We start from the raw sequence: 14,837 nt of genomic DNA on the forward strand, positions 1-14,837 counted from the left end.
TTAATTCTCAGCTGCGAGTGGGAGGGAGCAATAAGACTGGAGAATTGGGGGGGGAGAGCCCCTCTCAGTGGGGAAAGGCCTCAGCCGCCGGTGTGTGAAAAGAGAAGGCAGTGTGGGGATTAGAGATGGCAGCTTCATGGGAAGGACTTGGTATTTAGCAGCCCTGCTCGGTTCCTGTGAGGCGGTGACGGGCACAGCACCGCCAGAGCCCTGTCCCAAAGGACCGGAGGAGCGATGCCTTTTCTGGGTGCCTCAGGAGCTATCGCTGTGTAGGACGGTGAGGAAGAGCCACGTGAGCTGAGCTTGTGTTACTTAAGATCAGGTTACCAGGCTGGTGGCTCATCCTTCCCACGTCTGACTGGCACAGGATGCTCCCAATGCCCCAAACCGAGGAGGGCTTTCTTCCCCAGTTCTTATTACCCAGGCTGTGCCCTCCTGCTGATGGCTGGTAGTGCTTGTAACTCGTTTCTTGCAGCCACAGATGATGAAAATGCTGCTGGATGCTGTCTACAACACATTCTCTAGTTTGCCCATGTTTACAGCCGCTGGGGGAGCTGAGGCCTTTTAAAGCTCTGTAATTTCCTCATCTCGACAGATGCTCTGATGCTATCTTCTGCGAGAAGTCAGGGCCGTTCGAGGAATTCATTTGTGCAATGGGAGCCTGCTCCTGCGTCGGTAGGGATCTTGTCAACATTTTTGTCTGATTAGGCCAATAAAAATTCTTGGATTCTTCCCTCCTCTCCAGCGTGTATGTCCTGCAACCAGCAGCCCAAACAGCACGCTATTTCTCACCCACATCGCCTCCTCTGCCCCTCTGGATGTGGCCTGGGGAGAGGAAGTCGCTCCTCTAGGAAAAGAGCTGTCGGAACAACTGAATAGTTCTGACAGGATGGAGATTGCTTCTTCTTGCTTCTTTTGTAAGGGGTGATAAAGACTAAGTGACCTGAGCTTTCCCATCATGTCTGACTTGTAAAGAGCCTTCCCAGCATTGTGCTTCATCGCCAAACCAAAAGGCAACGTGCCCTTATTGAACCAGGTCTGCTCCGGGCTCCCTGCCCTCCATCGAGCTGTGTTAAGCTTTTGTTTTGCTTTTCTTCGAGGAAGTGCATTCTAACAGAGCAGCATATGGCTGTTGTTTTCAGCACACTTCAGCACAAAGACATCCTTGCACGTTTTGAGAGGTTTATCGCAGATGCACGTGCATGTCAAAAGCAACCCCAATGGCCGGGCTGAACTCCCCCTATCCCTCGAGGCAGGCACTTGAAATTGGGCAATGTTCCTGCCACCACCTGCATGCAGAAGCAGGATGCCTGCCCGTCAGTTGGCTCTCCTGTCCTGAGGAAAACAGCATCCGGGGTATAAATAGGCACGATACACTGTGAGCCTTTTTAGGGGCAGTTCTTGACCCAATATGCTCCTCCGTCAAAAATAACCTGTCTCACCCCTTTCGGCAAGGTTCACCTGAAGCCCAAACGCTGCATTAGAACAGCGTGTATTCAAGTGTATCACTCATCGAGGGCTTGAAAATAAACACCAGCGATGCCTCTTTTTGATCGCATTCCTTTCCACGACAGGCTGATGATTTCCAAGCCAAGAATGTCACTAACCTCTCATATTTCTCCTGGTCATTTCTGTCCCGAAACCGGAATGCAGCCACAGGCAAGACGGGGCTGAGCGCCCTCGCGTCACGGATCCAGATTTAAGAGACATTATCTCATCGATAGCGAACAACAAGGCTGGCACGCTGTCAGGCGCGATATTCCCTGGAAAGTTCAGCCTGCGTGGTGAGGGACAGGAAGGCAGGCTGAACTCGCAGCGCCGAGCTCACGCTAGTCGAGCGTGGTGAGATGCTGGCGGGCGGCCCCGGCAAAATGTCTCCACCGAGCCGGAGAGCTGCAGAGGGCCCCGTGCTCGTGGGAGATGGAGGATGGCTGGTGGGGAGCGAAGAAGTTGGGTTGTGTGGAGGGAAGAAGGGGAACGGGGCTGAAAACTGTTCTTTACTGGGGCTTGGGAGAAGAATTAGGCAATGAGAGAGGAACTGAGGTCAGGTACGCTGAAGCATCCAGGTGTAAGGTTGGCACGAGAGGACTGCTGCTGTTGCCTTTCTTGGGTGGCAAGGATGAAGCCAAAGCTACAACTAAAGCTACTAACAGCCTCCAAAAAGTTCCTTACACTTGTTCTGCAGATCATCTTGTCCTTAAGAAAAAGTTCAGCTTTTGCTGCTTGGCGGCAGCTGTGTTTAGCTTGGAGTGTGGCAGCAGCGGCAGATAAGATGGCACTAGGAGGTTTTGCAATCCGTCAGCCCTCTGGATTGTTCCGGGGAACAACTTCAGAAGGACCCGATTTCATCACCACATGAATTCAGAAAGTGGTTGAAGCAGGGGAATAAATTGCTGGGGAAGGAGCAGGGACAAATCCCCCCCAGCCCTGTGCTGAATCGGTTAAAAGTGCCAGCTTCCAAACCGCAAGTGCTGAAAGCCTTGCAGCCACTATCAGCATTGCGACAGCGTGTTTGCAGTGAGCATCCTCCTGAACCAGCCTAAAACCGCCAGAGAAGCTGGCATTTTAGGTTAAACTGCCCGTAGGGTTGTCGCTGGCAGGCCCCAGCACCGCAGCAGCAAGTCGCGGATGGCGACACCTCCCTTTGAACATCTCTTGAAAGACTGCAGCCCTTCAGCTGGTTCTTCTGTAATGAATTTAGCAAAACCAGGTAGTTCCTGAAGTAATGTACTGAGGGTTCCTGCATGCCTGGTGGCAGCAGGTCTGAGCTCCCAGATCCAGATTTGCCTGCCTGGAGGACAAACCCTTGCCTGCGCGATGCCCTGGCGGGGACCCCAGCTGCTGTGGATGGAGTTGGGGTGCCCAGGGAGCGAGCAGGCGGTGCCCAGGAGCTGTTTCTTCAAAATGCAACTGGGACGCGTTGGGTGGGGAAGCAGGGAAGCTGCAGGGGCTGGTTTCGCTCAGACCTCCTGAAAATCCTCGTCCCCATCCCTCCTCCTGCCTGCTCGCTGCAGAAGCCGCAAGAGGGAGCTTTGGGGCCGTCCCTTCCATTTTTCCCCAAGCCAGGCAGAGGCAGGAGGTGGTGCTGTTGTCTCAGCCATCGCAGAGCCTCTGAAGGACAGGGGACAGCCCCTGGGAACAGGACAAGACGTGTGCCTGCAAACACGATGTCACATCCAGATGTGCCCTTCTCCATGTCCCAAGATAATGTCCTGCCCGTAGGGCTGAGGTGTCTGTGTTTCTGAGGGTTATGGGGTTTATTAGAGGCAAAATATTGTCTTGGGGCTCCGTTTTCCGCAGAGATATCAGCCTCATGGTGAGATGTCTTGGGGTGGGGAGATGGGGAAAAGAAAATGAAGGGATGGGGGTGTCCCCATCCCGGGGGCACCAGCTCAGCCAGGTGATGGGAACGCTCTGGCTCGTGCCTCTCAAGCGGAAAGCTCCGGCCAGGGTTTGAAGGCGACTTTCCCATGAAAGATTCCCTGAAACTGGTACGTTCCCACAAAGAGCTTTGATTTCAGTGTATCGGCATTTTCCGATGAGAAACCAGCTCATCGGAAAATTCCCGACGAGCAAAGAGAAACTCCCCAGCGTATCGGGGAAGGATCCTGTCCCATGCGGAAGAAATTTAATACCGGTGGCGTCTCGCGTCTCGAGGCTCCGGGTAAAGCAAGACGCAGTGCAGCCAGCACCGCTCATGGAAACCATGAAGCCCTTCAATTGAGCACTACCAGCTTTGCTCTCTGTAACCCACTGCCTGTTTTCCCAGCACTTTTGGTCCTTCTCCGTCAGCAGGGTGTCAGTGCTCTCCGTGCAGGCAGAGGGTGCAGCATGCAAGCGTTTCCAGACCAGCAGCAGCACAGAGAGACCTGTGGGAGAGCTGGAGGCAATGGAGAGCAAGCCGAAGCCTTGGTTCACCCTGCCTTGGATAAGGGTCTTGAGCTAAGGGGGCACCTGAGATCTTGTGAGAATCGGAGATAAGCACGTTAGCAGCTTCCAAACGGAGCTGGGTGGTGGTTGGTGGTCACACATTCCCAGCTGGTCCCTCACTCGGAGAAAATATTTGTGTGTGCTATGGAGACAGCCCTCCTGTTTAAGTCTGGCAGCCCTCTAGAGTGATAGCATGGCAGGCTCTTGCCTCCACAAGGGCTCTTTGCGATGGACCGTGGAGAGGGTGGGCCCTGAGCCACCCTTGGCAGGTGCCTGCCTCGGTGCTTCGGGGCTGGAGGAGCCTGCTCTGGGGCTCTGGCAGCATCAGCACCCTGCGGCAGCCCGAGAGGTGCGAGCAGGGTTTGCTGAGACAGGGAATAAAGGAGGCTAGGACATCTAGCTAGGACAGCTAGCCTTGGACATCTTAGGGCCCTCTGCTCTTAAAAGTAGCCCAACATTTAGCTCCTATTGCTTCTCTTCTCTGATTAAGCTCAGGCGTCCTCACAGACAGAAGCACCCCCTCTGTTGGGTGCCCCCTGTTCCCCAGCCGATGCGTGCTGCCTTTGGGAAGATTTTCAGCCCTGCTCGGAGGGATGCTGGTGAGCACAGCCCGGAGCTGCCGACAGCGCTCCCTGCTCACTGCCCGCACCGTTATTGAGGCTGCAGGGCGAGCGCTTCACCTCTCAGAGCCAGACCGCACACACTCTGTATCCTCAGTGGGACAGGAGCAATCAAAAAAGAGACCTGAGACCATAATTAGGGTTATTTAATCCACCTCTCGTTGCCCAGGGGCTCCTCGTCCTACCCTGAGCTAAATTCTTTTGCCGTGCATCAACTTCAGGGGAATTGCACAAGAGCGGGGGATAAACTCCAGCCACGAGACTTCTCCAGGGCTTTGTCCAGCCTGGTTTCAAACGACTCCCCTGAGAGAGCTTTCAGCAGCCCTCGTGGGATAATGTACCAGAGCCTGCCCCATCCCTGATGGAAAGCGTGCCTCCCTTCCCTGGCAGGCACTTCATCTGGGCTCGAAGGCTTCCTTCGCCCCGCGCCTTTTCCTGGTGGTTGTCTCTGTGGCGGAGGTTAGCGAGTCCCTTTGTGAGGCCTGCACTTCTCAGATGTTATGTCTGGAAGTTTGCTCTGTTTTTTTGGCTAGGGGGCCCAGGGTCTGGAAGTAGAGAGGCTTTTATGGGAACCCAAGTCCCCTTTTGACACTACTTCCTTGTGCTTAAATTTCAGGTTGAGTTACAGACTTGAGCATTTTCTGGTTGGATATCTTTCATTGTCAAAGGGGATTAGGCCAGTGATTATTTACAAGCACCTCTATTACACAGAGTCTGTTTCTTTTCTTTTCTTTTTTTTTCCCATGTAGTTCTACATAATATGTAAACGTTGACTAAAGCAGTCCCAGAGATGGGGGGAAAAAGAGTGAATGAGGTTCCTGCTATGCAAAGTGAAACCGGGAGATTGAGGTCTCGGAGCTGGTCTGGTGCTCTCAGGGGGAGCATCCTCCTCCTTCCACACAGGGACACCACTGCCCAAGGGGCCAGGTTCACCCTGGGGCATCACCTTCCTCCAGTGCATCAAGGTTGGTTACAGCAGGAGACTGAGTGCTTGGCACAATGGGCCACTGGTTTGATCTAGGGCGGCTCCTTTGGAGCTTTGGCTGCTCCCCAAGAAGTGGCGATATTTTTTAGAGCCCAACATGCATGAGTTTTAAAAGGGATTTTTGATAGAGGTCCCATTTACTCCTTTATTTGGCTTGGGAGGCTGCAGTGGAACAGATTTCTTTATGCGTCCTTGAGTGTTATTTGATTAAGGTTATGACTGCTAATAAACACTCTGAGTCTATTCTCCTTCCCCACCACTTGCAGTCTGGGATAACTCTGGTGCTTGCATGGGACTACACCTTTTTATACCAGTGCAAGGGACCGGAGTGCTGATCCTGCTTTTCAGCGATACCCTTTCATCAGTTTATCGGTGTACTGCTCACTTCAGGGAAGTTTGTTCTGATTTATTCCAGCTTCATAACGTAAGAGAAAATAGAAATGGGAGGAGTGCCAGGAGGGATTCTAGCACGATAACCAGTTTACTTCCCTTTCCTTCACTTTGCCATTTACAATCACAAGTTCTTCTATAAAACAGCTATGAGAAGAGCAGACATTGCCCAGGAATAAGAAAAATCGAGGCTGCAGAATCAAACTGACAAAAAACAAAACCCTCTTTGCAGTGTAGGGGAGAGAAGCAGGTTCTGCTTGGAAAGACAGAAGGGGGAAGGAGAGCAGGGTCCCCAGAGGACTCTGTTCTATCTGCCATCTAGAAGATGAGTGCCTTCCACAGTGTGGTTCCTCTTTTCCCATGTTTCAAAATATTTTCAATTTTTCAGGGAACAAAACAGGGGAAGTGATGCAGACACCTCGGCTACCCAGCATCACCACAACTGCAGCAGGAGATCTTATCCAGTCCTCGGAGAAGGCTGGTAAGTGAATCATCGCTGAAAGCAGTGACCATGGATTAAGGGAAGAGGCGGTCAGGCTGACCCAGGGACATGTCGATTGTGCGGAGAGAAAGAAGCAGAGACGTAGAGGCTGCCTGCAGTCATCAGTGCCTAGGGAATAATCAGGGTGCTGCAGGAGTTTTAAAAATGATGAATGTCCAACATGCAATGGAATGGACGTACCTGGAATCCAAACTTCATGTAAATGAAACCGCTCTGCGCTGAAAGCACGCCGAAAAGCACGCGTCTTGGCTAAGAACGGCATCTAGCTCTCCCTGCAGACACTGCACACCTGACTGCACAGCAGACTGCCGTGCTGTGGGTGTGTAAATCCACGTCCACGCACTGCACACCCACCCCGGGAGCTCGGGTACCACTGTGATGGGACGGAGTGCCTGACACACATCTCTCTGAGGGCCATTTAGGAATCCATAAGCCCCCTGTTTGCACCAGGCCTTTCTGTGCCTCTTTCTCCTGAAGGTTGGGGGCCTTAATGCCTTTTTCCTGCACGTCAAGCGCAGTCTCTCCACAACAGTCATAATAAGTCTTGCGCAGTGCGGCGCTAATGAAAAGCTGTGTGGGCTAGTCCCTAATTACAACCATCAGTTAAGCTGTCAGAGGGAGCTCCCAGCCTCGGTTGTTTCATTATTAGGCTTTGGGCCTTGATGAGCTGCAATCAGGCATGAAAGCGCGACCTGAGCAGAGCCAGGGAGGTCTCCACTCCCCCACCGAGCTCAGGGGGTTTCGTTCCCGACCTGGTTCCTCAGGTCCAGAGGTTTGCCCACTGCACTCAGGCAGGGAGCTGGGAGGGGAGAGGGAAAGGAGGAGGAGGAGGAGAGCTCCACAGGGCACGGCCCAGCCTTGGCCACAACCAGCCATCTCCCCACGCACCCACTGACTTTTTAAGGTCTGTGGCTTCATCGTTTTGAAGGCCAGAGGCTGTTGCTGTAGCACAGCCCCTTCAACTCGGGCTTCCTGCGTAAAAGCTCTAGGACGTTCAGCTGGAGACGTTCAGTTTCAGTACAAACGTTATCCAGGGACGAGTCCAAGTCACGGTGCCTTTTAGCCACATCTGGATTTTGAAGTGCCCCACGGGATGATGCTCGGGGACTGTTTCTCCTCTCAGTGGTCTCTTTACGTTTCACACTACCCTGGTGGAGAAGAGACGTGCAGATGGTGGGGTTTAATGACAGCAGCACCAGTTTATTTGAACTAGGGTCTTTATGGAGAGACGTGTTTGTTTCCTCAGACCACACATTATCCACTAATCCCTGGACTTTGTTTTTATAGTCGCATTGTGAGCAACTTCCTACTTTTCGCCCCTTTCCTCTGTCAAAGTGCCTTTGGCTCCACAGTCGTGTGCGAGGTGTCCCGGACTGGGGCTGGATTCCCATCGGCTGCTGCTCCCCTTCCCGACAGACAGCGGCCTTCCCTGCACCACGGCACCAGGCTGGGAACGTCCTTGTGCCCTTTGGAAATAAGCAGCTCCGCATCCCATTCCCTCTTAGCACAAGGGGTAATGGTGGTTTTTTTTTTGTCTTCCCTGCGTGTAGGTCCCACTCCTGTCCCCAAACCCACACCTGCCTCCTTGCTGCACGCCTGCATTAAGTGAGGGAGAGCCCTCTTCCATCAGGCCCACGGTGAAATGTTTGCAAAACCTGCAGGATTTGGTTGTGTTAAGCCACCAGTGCCATAAGAAGAGGCTTTGCTATTTCCTGTTTCTTCACGGATTCAAGAAACCTCGATCTGAGCAGTTCCCTTCTTGCAGTCGGGGCTGCAAAAGGCTCTGGCAAAGCCAAAACACGCCGCCGTGGCCATAGGGCTGCGGAAGGGACGAGATTTGGGGCAGCGGCTTCTCCTCGCCGGCTTTCCCACCTGCAGCTTTTGCAGAGCATCTCCTCTGATCACTTCCAGCCTTCTCCTGACAAACAGCAAACTGAGAAGAAACAGCCTGTTCTGCAGGGCTCGCGGGCGCGGGGGTCGGGGGTCTCCGTTGCATAGCCCCACGCAGCTGTTAATCACCAGAATATCTCTGGCTCCCAGCAGCTGTCTGGTGTTTATCTTAGCCTGGATATCTGCTGGCTGAGCCCGCCAAGAGCAGGCTGTGCAGCCAAGGCAAACACAAACGGAAGACAGATAATTTGCACACAATGGTGCGCACGTGTGTTTGGTGTGCGCGCGCGTACGTGTGCATGTGCGTGCACACGCAGCCTTTGTTTATAGCCCGCTGCTGGGGCTGGAAGTGAGCCCCCGCCCTTTTTGTTTGAAATCATTCATTTTGTAGTTTTGTGGACGTCTCGGCGCAAACAAGAAGGGAGCCTCACGTACACGAGCTGGACAGGTGGTTAGGTGGGCGCTTCCAGGTGCACGGCTGTGACTCCGATAAGATCTTTCCCCCTGTGCTTTCTCTAAGCTTTATGAGGTTAATTAATAAAGTGTAAAAATACAGGGCTGATTCCAGGATCGGTCAGCCTCAGAGGTTTCAAAGTGTGTCTCCAGGATGGTTCCCTCAGCCACCTGGCGCTGTTTGGGAACCACGAAGGAGGGAGAGGGCTGACAAAGTGAGCTGTCCCGCCTGGAGGAGAGGGGCTCAGCCCTGCGATCCTGTTAACCTGTCCTCCCAAGGGTGTGGGGCCATGGGGTTTGTACAAATCAGGCTGAGACAAGGCTGAATTTTTGAAGGTGTGAATGGGAGAAGCCGTTCTCCTGGTGTGTTTGGCACCGTATCTGTGGTAAGACACGTGGTGACAAAGGAAATTAAAAACTTGAGAAGCAGCAGGGAGGATGTGAGCGTGTTATGCCTGGATTTTTCTGAAGGCTTTTACCTTTCTTTCTCCTGTTCCCAGGTCCTTTTGTAAAGGTCAGATCATCCTGAGCTATCACACAGCAGCTTGGAGCAGAGGAGGAGGTCCTGCCTGGGTCTGAGTTGCTGTTTGGGTGCGTGTACAGCAAGGTAGGATTTGGATGAACTTACTGGATGCTGGGAATAAACCTGCCTTTCCTCCAAATGCCTCGTCAGCTGTAGCTGCCTGGGTGAACACGAGGCTGGGTTGCTCAATGTCGTGATGCTTCAAACTAGCTTTTATTTACCTAGAGGTTGGTTGTATTTAAGTCTCCTTGTGGAAGTCACGCTTGGGGTCCTCGTGGATGCTGACCCCCACCAGAGGCTTTGAAGGCCACCAAGCTCTGTGAGTTACGGGGTTCTGCGTGCCTTTGGCTCTCCTGAGTCCCAAGGGAGGCTGAAATCCTGCTGCTTCCTGCACTGCGTTCCCCAGGGGCAGTTGTGCAGGATAAGCTGCAGTGCTGGCTTTTGGAGGCCGTGCTTTTTTGCTAGGTGGGAAGCTGGAGGCCTGAGCTGTGCTTCGGGCTGTGTAAGGCTGAGCGAGGGGGAACGCGTCCGCGTATCCCCCGTTGGACTCTCGCTCTCCACGTACAGTGAGTGCCTCGCACAGAGATTGTGCAACAAAGGCCAGGGCTTCTTCCAAGGCAGTTAGGCTTTCTTGGCTGTGAATGCCCAGCTTTCCTTTAGGTCCGACTCTGGTATTTCTCAATTAGCTCGCTCCATATCCTGGGAACAGCTACAGCTGTCCTTCCCCCAGCCCCGAGCACCCACTGCCTTCTGCCTTACCTCATCCTGCGATTGCTGTCCTGCGGGGCACCGGGGCTGCCTGTACATCTGTCCTCCCTTCTGTGCACACAGCAAAGCCTCGGAGGGTTGCAGAATGGAAGAGAAAGAAACCAGTTGCCCAAGAGCAGTGTCCAGGCAGCAGTAAGCTCGTATTGTCCCACCTGGAGACAGCGGGAGGGAGCTCGTGGGATGTGCAGAGAGGGCAGCCCGCCGTCAGGACACATCTCCTGGAGGCTTGGTGAGGAACAGCAACATCAGGAGAGGCTGTAGGGGCTCCTGTCCTCACCAGAAATGACAGCCCTTCGTGCTCTTTCACCAGAGCCTTTGCTGTAGGTGAGGGATTGACTCCTCCAAGGGGAGAGACCGGCGTTCTGGAAGGCAGAGGACAGGAAGGGAGGAGTCCATCTGGACCAGACTCCTGAATAACTGCTCAGCTGTTTCTTAACGTGCTGAGAGGACGTGGGAGCCCGTGGGCTCGGTGAAATGTGCGCGCAGCGACTGCTGCTTCTGCAGAGCCAAGAGTCCCCCGAGCAGGAGGTGCAGCCCCGTTCCTCTCTCTCGTGAAACGCCGCGCGGGGCTCAGAGCCAGCAGGGGCCGGGCGTTTTGGGGGGCACGCAGTGGGGTCAGTGCTGGCCAGGGGGGGGGGAAGTAAAGGTGGGGAGGGGTCAGTGCTGGAGAAACACTGCTCAGAAACACTGCTTGCATTAGGGAGGTGATGGTGGAAATGGCTCAGGAGGCATCTTGATGACAGGCACATCCTAGAACAGTGTTTGCTTTGTGTTTTCTTTTTTTTTTTTTTTCCTTGCAACCTTATTTCCAGCTTTGTAATGGGGAGCATAACCTCTGGCTTTGCTTCATCAGATGTGCCTGCAGCAAAACTAAACGGAGCTGACAGACCGGGGCTCTGCTGTTTCTCTGGAGCTAGCATGGCCCAAAGGAGGTGCAGAGACATGTCTTGGGGGTCCTAATGCTCAGGATGCATCTGGGCACCTGTGGGGCTGGTGTTGGTGGCAGAGACCAAATGTTAGCCTTGCCTTCCCACCCCAGAGGGAGAAATTCACCTAAAATCTTGAGGGGAAACTCCCAGAGATCTGTGCTTTGGCTCGAGTCCCACGCAAGCCCTGGGGTGTGGAGGGAGAGTGGCCTTGCACTGCCACGGGGAGCCCCTGCCAGGCAGCACACGCAGGGAAAGCGGAGCAATAACATTATCCCCCGGTGGGGGCTTCAAATTGAAATCAGCTGCAAGGCCCCATCCTGCCCCTGGAAATGGAGAGGCTGGGAGGACCTGCCTCGGAGGCTGTGGAGCAGCAGTAAGGTGATACGCTGAGAAAAAATTGTGTTCCGAACTGCCTGAGTGCTGCTGCTCTTTCTCAGCTCCCCGCACAGCCCTCTGTCACCGTCAGCAGCTTCTGTGCTATCCCAAACCCCAGCCTGACCTGATGTGCAGGCCCAGACCCTCGCTCCTGCGTGGCGAGGGGTGTCCCATGCCCATAGCCTTGTACTTGGTCAGCTATCCCCCTCTGTGCTGTCACTCGGGGGACAGCAAGCTGGACTTGCAAAATTCCTGTCGGCGGGGTTCCTCTGGATATTTGTGTCTCCAAACCACCCCCTGCCTTGCTGAGCTATTGAGTGTGTGCTGTGGCTGGTCTGTATGTGTTTGGTGAGCGGGCATCCTGCTCTGTTCTACTTCCTCGGCATCCTTTTGCTGGTGCTTAGTGTCACTTGAGGACATTTGGTGGCCCACTGTGCAAGCCACCCCGTGAAAACAATGTGTCTCATAAACACGGGCACGGGCATTGTTGCACACTTCGTGCTCCGATTTCGACAAAACGGTGTTTCCAAAGGAGTTCGGTGGGTTTTGTTGTGGGGCACAGTAAGTCTCTGTAGTCAAAAAGGTGGGGTTTTTTTTTGGAGAGAGGGCTCTGGGTTTGCGTTAAGCCTGCAGGTTGGGAGTCGTGGAAGCAGAGGCTGTGAGAAATGCACCGACCCCTCCGGCGGGTCCCGCAGGCACGCAGCTCCCCCCGGGCGGCACCAGGACCCCCGCGGGGCTCTGCCGGTGCCTGGAGGAGCTGGGGGGGCTGCGGGCTGCTGGCACTGCTCCCAGCCGGGATCAAGGTTGCTTCTCCGGACCTGAGCTGCCTTCTAAACAATCACCTAGGTGTGAAAAAATCCACTCCCCGGTCCCCGTAGTCCCCACCCATTGTATTTTTTAAATATTCCTAATGAGCTGTCATTTTGGCCAGGGCTCACTTGGCGATTTAAGGATCGTTGTAACAATGAGACCACGATGGCCAGGCAGAGGGAAAGGACCGAGGGGCTTTCTGCTATTTTATGTTTTTTTTTTTCCCTGCTTGGTCTTTGCTTTAGTTGTTTTGAGTCCTGCAGTGATTTCGAACAGCTGGCCCAGCTATCATCCTGCTCATGTTGCTCTGCGCTCGGGCGAGGAGTGAGCTGGGGGGACTTGGCAACCAGGCAGCTGTCCTGGAGCCTGAGCCATGAATGAGCTCAGAGGGGGAAGGAGAGAGGCTTGGATGGGAGAAAACTGTATTTGTGTTTTCTTTTTTTTTATTTAAGTGAGAGGCTGACAGCGTTGACTGGATCCAGGCACAGCGCGAGCAGGTGCTGTGTGTGCTTCGCCCTTCACGTTCCTCCTCCGTCGACCGTGTGGGTGCACGGACCCCCCTGCAGCACAGGGGGCGAGGGAAGGCCCCGAGCACCCCAAATTCAGCCTCTGCCTCTTCTGTCAGCCCTGTGCTCGGCTCTGGGCACGGCTCACGCCCGCCCTGGGAGCTCACACATAGCTCTGCCAGTGCTCTTCCGCGCTGACGTGTTGCAGGTCTTGGCTCTTCCCACTCTGATGCCCCACGCAGAGGTCTGTGAGCTGCATTTTCAGAGCTCAGTTCTGGTCAGGCAGGCTGTCAGCAGCTTGCATTGCTTACATCTTATGCTACAGATCCTGAATGGTAGTTGCATTGGTGGTGTTCCTCTTGCCCCAGATCCTTTACACCTCATCGTTCTCTGCAGCACAGCACCATCCCCTGCTATCAGCCATGTCTGACAACTTGAGCTGGAGTGCTTTGGGATGTTATGAAGATATTTTCTGCCACTTGCAAGGTGGGTGAGGTTTTCAGCCCCTGGGCCATGCTAGTGTCCTCAAGCATATACCTCAAGCTGATAAGATGTGCAAGGCGTGCTTAAAATAACACAGACCCTGCTAAGCTGTAGCACAGTGTAAGGATGCCATTCCTGTTTTTCAGATCCTAAAGCACACAATAGCGTGTAATAACACCCTCCAAAACAGGGATGGCAAAAGAAAACCCACCAGGCTGCAGAAACTGCCGGGCTGCTGCTTTGGAGGTGGTATGTTGTGAACTGCGGGCAAACCAGAGCAAGGTGTGATGGTGTTCTCCTCAAGTGCAGAGAGTCTGGCAAAATACCGCAGGCTACTGCTTTTAAACAACTCATCCTTAAATAGATTGCTGTCTCCATTACCAAGGGCATGTCAGCTCCAAAGCTTTCCTGGAGGGTACTGGAAGTTTCATTTTAAAGGCAGTCACCTTGGGATTCTTTGGAGATGTTGATGATGTGTCGCAGGATGATCTCCAGCACACGGCGTGCGAATGGTAGAAAGGGCTGAAAACAAAACTCCTGCGAGACTGTGCATGCTGTGAGCTTTAGTGCTCGAGAAAATGAGGGGCTGCTATTCCTTCCTCTGGATGTGGGCTGTGTCAGCGTGTCTTCAATCCGGCCCTGCTGTTCCCCTTCCCCAGCAAGCCTTGGCTTCTCTTATTCCTGCTACGTGCTCCTTGCGGCACTGCCGTCCAGTGTAGACACCAGGTTGGCTGCTCTGCTGTCATCGTAGCCGTTGGCATGTGGAAAGCTCCTCCATGGGGCTGTGGGGTGCTGTTATCAGGCGTGTGTTATTGCAGACCTGGGCCTTGCCTGCTCTTTCCGTGGGTCGTCCTCTGCTAGCCTTGTCCCCTGATGCTCGAGTATTGCAGGATCACTTGGTTTGGGTTTGCACTTGTTGCTGCAGGTTTTTTCAGGGATGATGCTCTCTGTGCATGCTGCCCTGGACCTGGGGAAGCCCCACCTACAGCTGTGCTCCATCTGTCCAGATGTGCTGCAACCCCCAGTGCCTTGCCCTGCCATTGAGGGATCAGTGTTCCTATTGCGCTGCTGGCAGCCTCCCTTTTGGAGGGGCTGGGCAGCAGGAGCCAAGCCTGACGTGGTAAGGCGATGTGACAGTGGCACTTGGTGCGGGGCTGCTCAGGGTTTGTTTTCTTCGGAGCTCCATCCTTCGGGACGGCAAGGGCGTGCGGGCAAACCACAAAGTGGGGCAGTGGCCAACACGGGGCCGTGGCAGCGATGGGCTGTGCGCTGCACACGAGCAGTCTGCAGCTCTGCAAACAGACACCCTGTGTTATACCTTAACAGTCACTGCAGGTGCCAGGTCCCTGCTCGCGTCCTTCCAGGCATCTGCCTGGGCAGCTGCCGTGCTCTGGCAGGGAGCAGCCAGGAACTAGCTCCAATGCTGGAAAGCGAGCCCATAATTGTATGTGGAAATAATGCTTCTCCTGGGCTTATGTAGATGTGAGTGCCCTGGCGCTCTTCTGGGTGTGTGCGCTACCAGGCAGTTAGAGCAATGAGGCTTTTGTCCCACACCTGGAGCTGCTTTTTCCCTGCTGCCTGCTTTGGGAGAGGCTGGCAGGGCTGGTGTGTGATGCTTTCAGAAGCCATGGATGGGAACTGATTGGGGCGAGGTAGTCTTAATTCAACATACT

General features: G+C 54.1%; 1 protein-coding gene across 2 annotated transcripts in view; it reads left to right on the forward strand.

Annotated features, from left to right (window-relative positions):
• The window catches only part of SNX19 (sorting nexin 19), a 109,411-nt gene that overhangs the window by 31,810 nt on the left and 62,764 nt on the right, over positions 1-14,837 (forward strand). For both annotated transcript variants that reach the window (XR_005814229.1, XR_005814230.1), the window contains exons 12-13: positions 6,314-6,406; positions 9,271-9,377. The gene's annotated coding sequence lies outside the window, so the exon portion shown is untranslated. The remainder of the gene's footprint in view (positions 1-6,313; positions 6,407-9,270; positions 9,378-14,837) is intronic.

This window comes from Cygnus olor, chromosome 22 (genome assembly GCF_009769625.2).
Source record: "Cygnus olor isolate bCygOlo1 chromosome 22, bCygOlo1.pri.v2, whole genome shotgun sequence".
NCBI lineage: Eukaryota > Metazoa > Chordata > Aves > Anseriformes > Anatidae > Cygnus > Cygnus olor.